Below are 12,691 nucleotides of genomic sequence, written 5' to 3'. Positions count from 1 at the left end.
AGGATTTGACAGGTAGAAGCTCGGCGTCAAGGCTTAAAAGGCACCTTGTCCTTCCACACAGACGCTGTTGTGCAGTGTTTCATCATCTGTGGTTTTATTTCATCTGCTTCATCTGTCATCCCATACACCACGGAAGGGTGATGCGGGCCCCATGAGAACACGAGTTGCATGTCAGGGAAAATAATGGCAGGACTTCAAGTCAACAACATAAAATCAATGTCAGGGAACCGAGATGTGAAATATCTCCCCTGCCCTGGACTGGTGAGACTGCTTTTATCTGGGTTTCAAGGAAATTTGAAACATTTCCACTTCAGGTATGTTTATTGTTCTCATTTCTCAGTGGGTTTGTGTGGCGGATCAGTCCTCCATCTGTCAGATGGTGATTGACTGAGATGAAATATGTACCCGCCGTAACAGACAGGTGCTAAGTGGAGAAGAAAAAAAAGCTGAAACGGTAGTGTGTGTGTGTGAAAGAGAAGGACAGAAGGGAAATACAAATACAACACTGCCATTGATTAGTGGGATATGCATGTAGTATTAAAATCATTAGGAGCAACTGAACTGCGAGCAGAGGCAAATACCATTATTAAAAATAACAAGTAAGAGATGTACAGAATTGATTTCCTTTGATTGGTCTACGGTTCTATCACTGTCTTGTAAAACTAATAAGGTTTCTGGAGCGTAAACGTCTGCTGATCCCATAAAGAGCTGAGCAGCAGAATTGCTTACGTTGGAGACAATAAAGCCTGGCCGTTCTGCAGACAATGAACAATTGGAGGATAAAATCTGTCTCAATTCGCACCTTGGATCCATAAACATCAAGATTTGTTTACCAGCCACGAGAAGTACATTTCACCCTGACAGTAGTACAGTGTCTTCTGTGACTCCAAAGAGGTTTTCCAATGTCGGAGAAAAGAAATAATTTGACTAACTACGCTTGATTAAAGGTCTATTTCGTAGTTTTTATCCCCGGTTTTTGAAGCCTTATGAATGATGAGGACATACACCAGTTAGAGAGGGAGAGTCTGACAAAAATAATCATTATAGGCATTGTCGGCTATAGTGTTTTTTTTAAGACAAGAGATAAGATAAGATAATCCTTTATTCGTCCCTCAGTAGGGAAAATACAGAGCTTTACTCTTACAAGGACAGAATTTACTCTGAATTCCCTGCCAGTTTGCCTCTTTTCAATGGGCCTTTGTGAATTTTGGGCAATTGAGGATCTCTTGGTTAAAATATCCCGCCTGTAGGAAAACAAACAATTATTCTGTACCCAACTTGACCAAAAGACCTAAAGGAGGCAGAACAACTTGGCTGCTCAGAGCGTGATTAGAGCTGCAGCTCTAATCAATACGATGCATTGTCTTTAATTGGAACCAGCACACCTGGTGATAATTAAAGGGATAGCGTGGGTCTTCAGAAGTTGGGTTGTATGAAGTTCTGTATGAATAGTCAGTGTATTCTTACAGATAGATAACTACTGGTTAGGCAATAGCTTCATATTTTATGTACAGACGATATACAGATGTAAATGTCAAGCTATTTCTGCAATTTGTAATACGAAGCTTGCTCTCAACCCTGCGAGCGATTGTACGCTACCTCCCTAATGTAAGAACCGGCTTCAGGCGGCACGGTAGCCTCTATTGTAAGCAAGCAGACGCAAGACAGTCAGAGATTCAGGTGGATACACAAACAAACCCACACAAGCCGACAGAAAGACCGATGCCCACAGACAGACATTTCCAGGAAGGATAAATATAGATCTCCCGTTTGGGGCCGATAGAAGCTAAAAAGGCTTGGCATGAACCCACAGATGACATTGACTCTGCAGGGTTCTGCTCATTTGTCAGCCGCAGCGTGGCCTGGACATCCCCGTCTGACCCGAGGGGGCGATAAGAAAGACCCCGCCCTGCTGAGAGGCGGCTCCTGCTGAGCAACATCCCACCAACAGATCCGGTCTTATCACTTCGTCTCCGTTAATGAACAGAAGATATGGGGGGAGCAAATAAATACAAAATTCAGATCAGGTCATTGGTTTTGAGTTCAGTTTCCTTTGGAAGGCGTGGTTGCTTACACATCGAACAGAATACATACAGTATAGAGTTTATTAATGCTCTAATTAGTTTGTTTTAAAAAGGCCTGTGTGTTGTTTACGGAGACAGAAGAGGGGTACATCCTAAACATTTATGAGAGGTTTTCCACCGCAGCTATGTGTGAGCGGCACAAAGTGTTGCTACGGTTAGCCAGCATACGCAAGAGGTATCAGAAAAACACAAACATACAGTATGTCATTTTTAATGTTTAGCACGATGACCAAGGCTCCAATGTCTCCACCCCACTTTAGCGGATGCAACGTTCTTGTTTTCAGTGTTCACATCACTAAATTATATCTAATATCTAATAGCAACCTATCTATCCATAAACAATGCATCAGTGGTTACTCATAATCAATCATAATTAATAGATAATCAATAACAGAACAGTTTTCATTGAATTTAAAATGGATTATCCAAAGTAACAAGGGACATTGGAGAAATGTTGAATTCCATTGACATCCACTGTTTTTGGGGTACAGGCCGAAATCTCAGTGATACATTCATCTGAACTTCAGCATTGCTAGATACCACTTAGTTACTGTAAGTGAGAAAACGTTATCATTTTTGGTGGACTAATCTGGACCAGTCATACAGTATAATATACCAAAGCCTGAAATACTTTCCTGTGTCGGTGAACATTGCGGCTACCTTGACATACTGCATACTGCACCATGCTTCCATTCCTCTGAAGGATTTCCATTCAGATTAACTGTAAACTCCCATTTCTGCCAAAAGAAAAGATCTCTCGACTCCTGTGATCTCGCTATTCTTAAGTAATGGATGTTTCACTGTTTACTCAGAAGGGAGCGAGAGAGAGAGAGAGAGAGAGAGAGAGAGAGAGAGAGAGAGAGAGAGAGAGAGAGAGAGAGAGAGAGAGAGAGGTCATAAAGCTTTTGGTTTTCACAGAAAATCATCAGCACCACTACGAGGATAAAAAAAAAAAAGGGGATTGATCAGAGGCAGTAAATGGACTGTACTAAATTAGAAATGACTGATAAAAAAATCAGTTGTAATTATAATTGTGTTTAATTAGCCTTAACATGATTGCTGCGGGGACTAGGTGCTTTGTGGTTCAAGCAAGAGGAGGTCAATCGCGCCAACAGATTATGATTAGAGCGTCATGTTTCAAGACCGCTAAGTATCAGAGGGAAAAACACTGGGGTGAACAATTTTAGCCTCCAGCTTGACAGGAAGTCTGTCACGAGAAAACCTGGACTGGTAAGTGTTTCACTCAGCTGACACTGATCTTTAGTGAGCAAGCAGAAGGAACACTTGTAGCGAGGCGCTGTTTGAGCACTGAGGATGAGGTGAAGTTCTCCAGAAGGCTGCGGGGCATTGAGCGTGTTGTGAAGCGTGATATTAGGGCCAACGCCTCCCACCGAGGACGTCTATGAGGCGTAACGGCCTGCAAGCTCCACCAGTCCGGCAGCTATGACAGACAGGGTCTCTCAATCGGAACAAGACATGGAAAAGGATAGTGCACAGTTGGATCTGCTGTCCAAACAGACAGCCCGTTCTATTCTGAATTATGTTCACATGAAACTATCCTGGATATGGGATTCACACTCAGTGGCTACACCCGGTGTCAGTGAAGGAAAATAAATTGAATCAACATCAGCCCTGCACACTGCAGGAGCTCATAGAGCCTGGAGTCATTTTCCCATGGGCGCAAGGGGAACTGTTGTGCTTGTGTTAAGTCCTTACCAGTTTAGGGCGACGCTATATTTACAATATTCTGGCCGGTTTATCTTGCGCGAGACATCTATATAGTCTGTTTCTGACAGGTAAATTACAAAACGTTATCTGCGCTTTTGCCAAAGCTTCCTTAAAAAAAAGCAGAATTCATTTCTTCATCGCAAGCAAAACCAATCTATTTGACATCATTTATAGATTCTCATAGTGCGAGAGATAGTGTGGGAGAAACACCTCCAAAAATAATGACAATAACACAACCTGACACGTCTATTTTCACACTTCAACACTTCAGTCTAATTACTGAGGTACAAGTTCTGTTGGCTTAATTGACCAATATCAAATAAGAGCAATAACTGCTATACTTCTCGGTTGTCTAATGTAAACACAAATAAAATATAGTTTAATATTAGTATTGGCCATTCAGTGTATGAGTTAACCACTTTAACCTTTTCTTTTACCAGCTTTAAGTTACATTGTTACATCATTGTAATTGTCATGTCAATGTAATTGTCATTTTTATAGTTGTTTTGTGATTGTCATTTTTTTCATTTTGTTTTCCTACATTTAGTTTACTGCTCATGAAGCTAATAGACTATCCCTCTGGCTAATCTATAGCCGATAATACATTCAATTGGTGCGTTTGTAAATACGATCGGACGCTCTACACTAAAATGAAACTTCTGTTGTTCAAAGAAAAAGAGAGTTAAGTTGAAATAGACGCAAAACAAACTTTCCTATCGATATGATGTAAAAATAGCAGTTATTGTACAGGAGTTTGTTGCCAGTGAGGATGATAATGATGATGACAATACATGAGGCTGTAACACTATGCATATGAAAATAACTAAAACGTAGGCTATAGCTGACATTATAGATAAGTGAAAATGTAGCCAAGTTACCTAAGCTAAACCTTTTATGAAATAATTCAGCACACCAGTTACTCTCACACATTTGTTGTGCTTGGCGCTCTGCTGCTCCGTCCCCTCCAATCCACGCTTTGCTGCTAAGAGAGTGTGGTGCTCTGAATAAGCAAACGTCAGTGCTCCGAATATGTGCACCCAGAGTGACTAAAACATGTTTTTTTTATTTTTTATTTTTTATATATAATGAGAAACGCTTCATTAATGCATAAAATAAGTCAAATTACATTTCCATTCAGAACCAAGCTTAAAATGGGCCAGTTACTGCAAAGCCCGGATCATTAAAGCGTGTGTGAGGGTATCATCTTGCTGTGCATTTATGTTTTGCCTTTGATTCCAGCGTGCATACAGATATAACATATAAGGCAGACACCTAACTACGGCATTATTACAGCTAAATGGATGTGCATATACTCAGCCATCTGTAGGAATCCCTTCAGAGCTGAATCCCTCTCATCAGCACTATTAACTGTCTCTGGAGCAGGACAGTGAAAGAATCAGATTGAACTGTTCAGCTGATACGTAACACCACTCATTTCACATTGAAGGGCTGCGGTTAAGGTTATAAGGGATTTTTCACAAGCCGCACGAGCAGAGCTGTGTTGGGGGTATTCACACCAGACAATGAGTTTATGATGATAATTAGTCAAAGATGATAATGTCAGGCGTGATGTGCTGGTATGAGGCCCGGCTCTGTACGCCTGGAGGCTTGTTACCTGATCTAACAGAGTGAGCTTTACTTTAATTATCACTGAATACATACTAATTAAAGCTAAGGATAAGTTCATCAGAATTCAATGTTCTTGGAATAATAATACATGCTATAAAGAAAGGTCTTTCTTTTTTTTTTTTTGGGTAAACCTGTGATATTAGAAGGTTTCCAGACAGAGCAATCATGAATACTGATATCACTTTTATAGACTGTTATTTTCACATCTCTTATCTGACCTCGCTTTATAAATCTAGTCTCATGAGTTACACCTTGAGGCTGTGTTTGTTTTCATTACAAGGGTGACTGGGCAGAGACGTGGAGCAGCTCTGACAAAACCTTCACAGACCAGAATATTTTACTATTGCCCAGTGCCATCTTACACTTGGCTTATTGGACATCAATAATAAGAAATAACAGATTACACGTGGTTGTGAAAAGAGATTGAGGACCTGCATGTGTATCACTTCCTTCCACCCAATGCATTCTGGGATAAGCCTCCTGTTCCATGTGACCATGAACAGGAGAGTATGGCTTTGGGAAATGAATGAATAAAACAACTAAAGGCATGTTGAGATTCTTCCAGGAACTCTCAGCAATGGAGACATTGAATATTTTTCCAGCCAATTGACCTGCCAAAAGCCCTGAGAATCCAGCAGCAGATGTTGTGAATAAAAAGTTAGAGGAAGAATGCATTGATCACTTGGCTGGCTCCATTTGGTTTTCAAAATAGATAAAAGTATGGCGGAAGAAAATGGGGGCAGTAGATTGTAGAGTGACTCGGGGATGGCTGCAAACCAAAAGTGAATCTTTACACGTAGAAGCAAATTAAAGCATAATATCAGGAGTAGTAACTGGATAGGCCATACTGTCCGTTAACCCTCAAATGACTCCCTTATGACATGACTCTGATAAATGATTTGCTGGAGCGTAACATGAGAACATTGGAAAAGGTGAACAAATGGTGATTATTAAATGTTATCTTTATATTAAGATAACTTTTTCGACGCTCAGTTTTGCTCTTTTTCAGTATAAATTACATAAAATTACACATGACAGCACAACTGCACCCTCTCCGTAGGCTATTTGCCCCATGAGAAGGTCCAATCATGGCGATAGATATGGCCGCAATTATACACTCCGATATCAAATGTAATCATTCCGTATAAGCTGAACTCGACTGTAAAGGACTCTGAGTTTGAAATAACATACAATTTCTATCAACATTCAGAAAGTGAATCAACTGACATGTAATTGCTGGACATTTACAAGTTAAATGTGCTGTCTTCAGTCATGGTATATTCCACTTTTGCTAATTCCATATTGCTATACTGTATGTTTAAAAACCACTCTAACTAGAGATAAGAGCAATAATTAAAGTTGATTCAAACGGTATGCACTAGCAGACACTCTCTGGTGTATTGAGATTCTCAGACCCAATAGCAGTAGAGCAGTGGTTCCCAACTTTCTGTTTGATATGGCTCCACATCTATTTCACATTAAGTCTTTAAACAGGATGTTGTTCATCACAGTAAAAGCATATTGTTACAATATACACTGCTAAAAAAAAGACTTAAAAAAACGTAATTTATCATTGACATCTTCATTGTGTTATTAGTGGAGAACTAAATGATGTAAGAGCAGTCAATGCAAACCCAAACCATGAACCCGTTGAGCGCTGGATTCAAAGCCACACGGACTCAGACGCATGGAGTCAGACCCATGGATACATAATGTCCCAGAGGTTCTCGATGGGATTCGGGGTCTGGGGAATGTGAAAGCTAATCAATGCCATCACCGCCTACGCCATTGAGGAACTGTCTACTACACACTCTGGCCACATGAGGCCAGGCATTGTCCTGCACTCGGAGGAAACCAGCACTCACTGCACCAGCGTAAGGTATCTAGCAGTAGTCAGGGTACCGTTAGCTAGCGCACTTTCTTTCAAGCCACCACAACCTAAATTTGACCCATATTCTGCCCATGCAGCAAAGTGATTTTAAGCTATTGTGGTTGTCTGCTTGTTCGCTAGTTTTCATTATGTCCTAATGGCACCTATGGTCGTCTGTCTCGGCTGACTCAATACAGCATGTGGATATATTATAAATTTTTTTAACTACTCCACAATCTCTCCACGTACCCCCTTACAACTGTAGAAGTACCCCCTGGGTACAAGCACCGCTGGTTGTGAATCACTCATGTATAGAAGTAGTGAGCCGAAATGCACTCCAGAGCCATTAAAAAGCTACCTCTATCTCGACTCATCTCATCTATTGAAAGGATGTCACCAGGCATGTCGAAGAAGCATAAAACACAAAGCTGAAAGCTAAGAACTGTAATGTAAACAAACGAGGAGTTAGATGCCCAGTGGGGAGCTGGAATTACTGGACTCACTGGTCTGAAATCTATAGCTTTGACTGGAATAATGCTCCAAAAGCAATTACAAAGAAGTATCGTGTTGATGGAGGAATGATATGTTTGTGTATGTTTGTAACCGCATACAAGCTTGCATCTGTTTACATTCATGGGCACAAAGGTCTAAATATCAAACAGAAGCATACGTCTAGATAAATGAGGCAAATATTTTCAACGAATCCACTGAGACTCATTTGCACTATATGCTAACAAGGGCTAACAGCAGATTGAAAAAAGTTAAGACCAACAGTCAATGTTATCTGACACAGCAACTTCACCCTGTCCCCTACAGATTGAAGAAGGAAGACTATATTTTGTTAAGGCAGCTCAAATTAAAAGTGTATTAAGTTGTGGATAACTGACACTGACAAGAGGTTCAACCAAAGGAAATGGTTAGGAATGAATAGTTTTAACTTAAAGCTGCACTGATCAGTATTGCCCCTCCACAAATAAGTATCACCCACCTTTGCAGTTCCCCTCAGCTTTATGCAGCATTAAAGTATCTTTTTCAGTTCATTGTTTTTCGGTTTTATTGCCAGCAAAAGTTGTTTTGGTTCACGTTCACTGCTCTAGTAAGTGTCGTTTCCAGCTGCAGCAGAAAACTCTACAAACCCACTGTGCGCCACCTTTCCATCACCAGCCAGACAAAGTTAGCAACCAGCTATTGGACATAGTGGTGAATTTAGTATGTAAATAGCCACATGTCTTCCTCAGGAGAGTGGATAGACTGGTTGGGGTGGACAAAAAACATGAGTCAACTGCTAAAATGTTAACCGCAAGAATTGTTTGTCAGTCAGTTATTGTGTTTCTGCTCGTGCTGCCCTCAAGTAGCCAAAAAACTGTTTATACCGAAAGTTACAATAAAGGGCGAAGAAATTATTTGTCATCAGATGAAGAATCCAAACTTCTTTTGTTCTCTTTTTGTCTTATATTAAAACTTGTGTCTCTTCTGGACTACCATTTCATGTTTTCTTTAGCTTTTTACATGATTTTCATCAACTTTGTCTTGAGTGATTACATTGTTTGTTGTATGTTTGTTGTGTTTGCTTCCCAATAGAGTACTTGGAGGAAAAAGTTGTATGTATTATAAACTGTGAAAAAAGCCAGTTCCTGAATCTTTGCCAGTTCCAGTCCACTCTTACCGTAACCTCCCTGACCTCTGACCTCTTTGCAGAGGAAGAAGGAGTTCACAATACAAGCCACTATATTACCCTCTTGATTCAGCTTCCTTCCCTAACTCTTTCTTCACAATTAATGGGTAACAAACAGAATCCATTTAACATGTAACAATTACTGAACTTGGAAAGTCAGCAGCAGCAGCAATAGGTTCCATAACATCCGCTGCTACCTTTCTTCTTGCATGTTTCTCTGGGGCTTATTACTGAGCCAGGAAAACTTCACTTCTTGCTTATGCTCATTGACTGTCCCTCCGGAGCAGCGCCGCCTATGAGAAACTAAAACTCCAATCTGCTACAGAGAAATAAGTTAATTTGACAGATCTGATGTGAACCCAGTACTACTTAATGTCTCTGCACCTTCAGATCAAGCTGCGGCCCGCTTCCTGCTGTCGCCGGGACCAAACTCTGGGCCCGGCCCTCAAAGAAGGCAACCGGTTAAGCATACACATGGTGGATAGGTTTAAAACTGGACTACAATTGTTAGACTTTTCACGTCACTGCTTAACTTTCCTTAACATTATTCTAGTTTTCATTCCTTTCAATTGGAGAGTGTTTGCAGTTTCTTTAGAGTTCCAATGAAAAGCGCATTTGAAAATAAAATTAATGCGGAACATATTCGTTATGATGAAGCCCAGAAGTAGCAATAAGATTACCAATAATAAAACATGTTTGTATTGCGGCTAGAATGGGGAATATTTTCATGGGAATATTTTAAAGACGTCTCTGAGAGCAAACAAGTCAGCAGGCTGAGATGAGGCGATGCATTTTCACAATGTGCGAGAAATTACTTTTCTCTCACCTCCGCAGCAGAATGGTTTCACATTCTGTGTGATTGTGAGGCAATATCATCAGATATGGCAACACATAATCAAGGGGGCAAATATCATCAATCTAGTCTTCAATTGTGCTTTTCACAGGAGGAGAGGGCGGTGATGGTGGAATTATGTTCCCATCTGTGACACAATGTTTTATTGAGAGAGGGAGTTTCTCTTTGTATTTTCAGAAGTGTTTTGTAGGGAGAGGGTGAGCAAAGTCTTCGAGGAACCAAAGCTGGTAAGAAAAGACGGATAAGATGGACAAACACAGAAAGAGAGAAAGAAAGAACGTCAAAAAAAATGTCTTTCATGGTTTTATTGATTAAAGGATACAACAAAATGTTTATTTCTTTGAGACATCTACATTTACAATAATCAAGTCCTTTGAGATGATTTATAACTGTAAAATCAAGACTTTGAATAGGAAACTCTCAAATACAAAGTCGTTTGTGAATAATCAATCTCTTCTCTCACCCCTCCTTCTGCGGTGTTGTAAAAAGGTCAAAACTTGGAGAGAAGGCGGGAATGTTCAATGGTTCTAATTGGTTGTTTCATTGATTGCTTTTTGTTCCAATAATCATGTAAGATGATGTCAGACAGCACAAATTGGTAATCAAATGAGTGTGTGTGACGAGAAAAATATAGATGGTTAAGCTTTGCTTTATTGTATTTGTGGGCTGTCAATTGTGCGTTCACACAAGACAATTAATATGTGTTCTGTTGTATTGTATGAGTTTGAGAGAGAGAAGTAATTCATTTTTAATTTAGGTGGATGGTTGTGAGCTTTGCATTGCCTTTAAATCATAGTGTTTTTGTTAGTAATTTAACGAATGTTACAATCTCCACATCACTTCACACATCTGATGTGTTTGTCTCTTTTGTGAAGATGTTGGAAGTATCAATTCATCAAAATGTGTTTGAGTGCATGATGGTCATGACAAGCATATATTACGTATACATGTGATGTCAACACATCCTGAAGAATGTAGAGTAGTTATTTGTTACAGCAAGTGGCAGAAAACCCCCGAAGAACGGGAATAATGGTGAAGAGAGGATGTAGTCACATTTAAGGAAAGAAGCAGTGAGAGGGCGCTCAAAACTAGGCCCTGATGGAGGAGGAACCCATATATTATACTCTATTTGATTTGTCTGAATTATTTACTCAAAGGTGCTCAAGGGAAGACACCCAATGCAAAAACCTTATTTTGTTTAATGCATTCCATGGTCAATTCTGAGATTTGGGGCTTTTTTTGCTTCCATAACATGTATTCTTTAAAACCAGAGGAAAGAAAACATCCAAAATACACATTTAGGTGCTTATTTTCTTTCAAAGTTAAAAAACAAAAACAAAACATAAAGTATAATACATTCAAACCTCTTTAGATTTCTCTTATTGTTTAATAAAAAGTTTAATAAAAAATGTATTTGTCTGAATGGGATAAGTTTCATGCTGATATCTTGAACTTAAAATGTTTAGCCATATTCACTTGTATTGTCTACAAAATATAAATGTAATTTCACAATATTTTTTACAGGCTGTCTTATATTATGAGCCATAAATCTCCATTTGAGCAGCACACACACCAGCTTTCTCCTTTCGTATTCTGAAGGTTTTTACTGAGGGGTTTGTTCATATATTATTCATAGCCTGATTTATAACGTTATTCCGAGTGAAAATTGATTTCTTTTTTTTATGCCTGATTTGTGGTGTGATAAAAAGGGATATCCCAAATTCCCTCTGTAAAACCTTTGACTCAGATATGTCAATAAAATGAACTACAAATTTTGAACCTGGCTTCATCCAATGTTCAGACTTGCTAATTAGCACGTTTTTCATAAGATGATGCCTATTTGCATATTTCAACATAACATTTCGTAAAACTTGTAATATTTGCCTGTCTGTAAGAAGTCATTCGGGGAAGTTTCTCGTGTTGTTTTCGGGTGCAGCAGAAAAAAAAACTAAAAACCACTGTGCACTACATCTCCATCACAGAACGGCAGACAGAGAAAGTTAGCGACTCGCTAGTTAAATAGCCAGATGTCTTCGTCAGGAGACAACAATTGCAAAGGAGAGTGGATATTGCACTGGTCAGGTGGACAAAAACATAACTTTAAATTAATGTTGGTTTGTTTAAATAGCCAACTGCTAAAATGTTACCACAACAATTGTACGTATGCCACCAAGTGTTGTGTTTCCGCTTGTGGTGCGTGGCGGAAAAAAAGTTAGAGCAGACAGTCATAATAAAGGGTTAAGAAGAAAGGCTTCTGATAAAGATTCCCAAATGATTATTATTAATATTGTTATACCAATATTTTTGTCTCTTGTGGATTGCCAATGATGATTTATTTTACTTGCTTCCATTGCAATTTGGCACTTTTTAAAAAACATTTTTTAACATGTTCACGGTTTCCATCGTACAATCTCTGGGTTCCAATCACCTGTTTCTATGTGTAAAATGTGCATAAAAACAGGTGGAAGCTAAAGCACACACTCTTCACAGTCTCTCCTTTTCTGCATATGAAGGGGCCTCCTCTCATTTCTGCTGCCAGCTATCTTTCCTAACTATGCATGCTTTGTTGAATATGATCCTGCAGCAGCTTCATCAGTGTTGGCAGTACACTGTATCAGTAGGGAAATGAACCGGGCGCTGCGCTGCTCATTCTGGCTCACCACTAAGGTCTTGTTAGTGCTCATTTGTGGGGTACAGTAGAGCAGGAAATTGGAGCCATGCAGTGGGGTTTATGCCAAAATAAGCCTCTTTGCACCTGTATAGTCATGCATAAAATGCAAATCATATGTAAATCTCTTAACTTTCTCCACAGTAGGCTTATTTTGTAGGTGAGGTGAGGCAGCGATGGATTC

The sequence above is a fragment of the Clinocottus analis genome, unplaced genomic scaffold, assembly GCF_023055335.1.
Source record: "Clinocottus analis isolate CAN_PGR_092001 unplaced genomic scaffold, fCliAna1.0.p SCAF_23, whole genome shotgun sequence".
Lineage (NCBI taxonomy): Eukaryota > Metazoa > Chordata > Actinopteri > Perciformes > Cottidae > Clinocottus > Clinocottus analis.
The sequence above is the reverse complement of the archived record's forward strand: the minus strand, read 5'-3'. Positions refer to the sequence as shown.